This window comes from Elephantulus edwardii, unplaced genomic scaffold (genome assembly GCF_000299155.1).
Source record: "Elephantulus edwardii isolate Elephantulus edwardi_28Jun2011 unplaced genomic scaffold, EleEdw1.0 scaffold00244, whole genome shotgun sequence".
In the NCBI taxonomy this organism is placed as follows: Eukaryota; Metazoa; Chordata; class Mammalia; order Macroscelidea; family Macroscelididae; genus Elephantulus; species Elephantulus edwardii.
Genome location: NW_006399994.1, coordinates 944,068 through 947,688, shown reverse-complemented (window position 1 = coordinate 947,688; position 3,621 = coordinate 944,068). Strand labels below are relative to the sequence as shown.

The 3,621-nt window shown below is 40.0% G+C and overlaps 1 pseudogene; it reads left to right on the top strand.

Annotated features, from left to right (window-relative positions):
* LOC102877218 overlaps window positions 1-2,505 on the top strand; it is an 11,014-nt pseudogene extending 8,509 nt beyond the window's left edge.
* Window positions 2,506-3,621: the final 1,116 nt, after the last annotated feature.

Here is a 3,621-nt window from a genome sequence, read left to right as displayed (position 1 = left end):
TTTTTTATTTTGTGTGCGTGTACCGTCAAATCAGATCTGACTGGTACAGGAGGATATTGCGCCTCCTTCTCCGGCAGAGCATCTGGTGGATTCGAACCTCTGGGATTGCAGTGCAGCTTCTTGCCACTAGGCCACCAGAGCTCCCCGAAACATTTATTTCTGACTTCAAAAACAATAGCCTACTTAATCTTTCTGGAAAAGATTACATTATAAAAACCCCAAATGATTGCTAAAATTTAAAGAGAGTGGACAAGTATGAACCAGGTACCTTGGTATATACTCCTTTTAGTGGGGCTCTGGAACTCAAGTTGCAAGAATTAAGTGTGAGTAGAGTCAGAAGTATCTGGACGCAAACATGACGCAAAGTGTTCTGCCAAAGATCATTAAGGCTGGGTTTGCAACATTCCAATTAGGATACTTTTTCACTGCAGGCCCAGATAAAGTGTGTTCATGGTCCATCAGGAAATGGATGAAGTTTCCTCAGGCTTCAGCAAAGATTCACATAGATTTTCAAAAAGGATTCATTATGGCAGAAGTAATGAAATACGAAGATTTTAAAGAATGTTCTGAAAATGCAGTGGAAGCTGCTGGTAAATACAGATTGTTGTTGTTGTTATGTGACGTCAAGTCGTCTGCAACTCATAGTGACCCTGTGTACAACAGCTCTAAACCCTTCCCTATCCTGTGCCAATATCACTGTCTCTGACACACCTACCCCCATTACCCCAGACACTGAATCAATCCATCTCATTGAGGGTCTTCCTCTTCTGCACTATCCCTCCATCCTCCCAAACATGACGTCCTTCTCCAAAGGGCTGTTCCCTCCTTGCAACATGTCCAAGGTATGTCAGATGAAGCTTCAGAATCCTTGCCTCCAAGGAGCAGCCTGGCTTCACCTTCACCCAGACAAACCTGTTCGTTTTCTTAACAGTCCATGGTATATTCAATTCTCTTCTCCAATATCACAGCTCAAAGGCATCAATTCTCCTTCTATCGTCCCTAGTCACTGTCCAGCTCTCTGATGCATCACAAGTGATTGCAAAGACCATGGCATGTATCAGGTGCACCTTAGTCTCCAGACTGACATCACTGCTCTTCAGTACTTTAGAGAGGTCTCTAACCACAGATTTTCCCATCCCAATACGTCTTTTAATTTCCTGGCTGCTGGTGCCAAGAGTGTTGATTGTGGAGCCAAGCAAACTAAAACTGTGAACAATCTCAATCTCTTCACCATCCATCATGATGCTGCCAATTGGTCCAGTGGTGAGAATCTTTGTTTTCTTGATGTTGAGCCTCAATCCATACTGAAGACTGCAGTCCCTGACCTTTCCCCACAAGTGCTTCAGGTTCTCCTCAGTTTCAGCAAGCAGGGTTGTATCATCTGCATAATGCAGATTGTTGATGAGTCTTCCTCCAATTCTGATGTCACGCTTCTCCTCATAGAGCCCAGCCTCCTGGATAATCTGTTCTACATAAAGATTGAAAAAGTATGGAGATAGGATACATCCCTGGCATACACCCTTCCCAATTTTGAACCCTGCAGTGTTTTCTTGCTCTGTTCTGACGACTGCCCCCTGGTCCAAGTATAGATTTCACATTAGCACAATCAAGTGTTCTGGGATTCCCATTCTTCTCAGAGTCAGGCACAGTTTGTTGTGATCCACACGGTCAAATGCTTTAGCACAATAAATGAAACAAAAATAGACATTCTTCTGGTACTCCTTGCTCTCAGCCAAGATCCATCTAACATTAGCTACAATATCCCTAGTATCATAACCCCGTCTAAACCTAGCCTACACATCTGGTAGATCTCTATTGACGTGCTGTTCCAGTTGGTTTTGGCAGTGGGCAAGACAGAGTAAAGTATAATGAAATGTGCAAAGAGCTGGAGTCAGAAAATCAAAGGAGCCAAACTCGATCAGCATTTCTTAAGCTCAAGGAATTGAAGGGGAAATTCAAGCCTCCAGTTGCAATACTTAAGGATGCTTTGGGCAGAATATTAAGTGATTCTTCAAGTATTACAAGAAGATGGAAATAGCATACAGAGTCATTATACCAAAAGGAATTGGCAGACACAGAAGAATTTAATGAAACAATATATGAGCAAGAGCCTGTGGCGATGAAGAAGTTCAGGCTGCCTTGAAAGAATTGGATAAGAATAAGGCCCCAAGAATTGATGGTATACCAATTGACATATTTCAAGTAACAGATGCTGCCCTAGACGTGCTAACCAAGTTGTGTCAAGAAATTTGGAGAACAACCATTTGGCCAACTGACTGGAAGAGATCTATATTTGTCCCCATTCCAAAAACAGGTGGTCCCACAGAGTGTGGAAATTATCGAACAATATCATTAATATCACATGCAAGCAAGATTCTGCTGAAGATGATCCAAAAATGACTGGAAGAGCAAATACAGATTACATGGCAGAAATTACATTAATGAAGATGGAGAGACATTATCTTCTTCAAATTTAATACACCTCCACAATCAAAGGAGAAATAAAGTCTGGCTATTTCTCAGATAAACACATAGTTTTCAAAAAGCATACATTAAAATTTCTGAAAACCAGAGTGATAAATAAAGTAAATGGAAGGGAGGCTATGGAAACAGAATCATTTTTATTTGTTTTAAAATTAAAATACAGTGTCCATCCAATGAAGTGCAAGTTAACAGCTTTCCTCTTCACACGGTTAAGACCCTACTCCAAATTGTAGAAACTTTTCAAGAACCATCCTACCCTAGTGAGCCTTCATTAATCACCATCATGCATGCCAAGCCTGACACATTTGACAGCAAGGAGAAGGGGGCTTGCTCATTTTTGAACCTACAGATAATGTATGTTTTACAGTGCTCCAGATATTTACACTCAAGAAAACATTTGACAAAACAAAGAAGGGAAAAGTAATCACCAACTTGTTATGAAAGGAAAGAGAGTAAAGTGCTACTGAGGAAAATCCAAAGTGGGATACCTTACACTGATTTCAAAACCTCCTCTACAGTCATGGTGATCAAAACAGCTTGGTAGAGTAAGATACACAGACCAAGGAAATTGAACTGAGAACCTTGAAAGAGATCATCAACCTACAGACAGCTGATTTGATAAAGAGATAAAATCCATTATGTAGGGGAAAGACAGCCTCTTTAACAAATGGTGCTGGCAAAACTGGCTATTTTCAGAAAACTGAAACAAGATCCATATCTCATACTACATACAAAACCTAACTCAAGATAGATCAAAGACAGAGGCATGAAACCTAAAAGTATAAAGATCATCAAAGAAAATATAGGAGTAAGCCTTGGAACCCTAATCTACAGCATACATAGCTCATCAAATAGAACTGAAATGCACAATCAGTGGAGGGTAAACTAGGTGACTGAGACCTCTTAAAATGAAATCCGTAAGTGCAGCAAAAGACTGTTCTAAATGAATATGAAGAGAACCTGCAGATTGGGAAAAAAACATTTAGCAATGACCTATCAGATGAAAGAATCATCTCTAAAATTTATAGAAAAACACATCAACAAGAAAAAGACAACCAAATTACAAAAAGGGCAGAGGAACTGTAAAGATATATACTAAAAACAATGAGATGGCCAACAAATATATGGAAACATTAT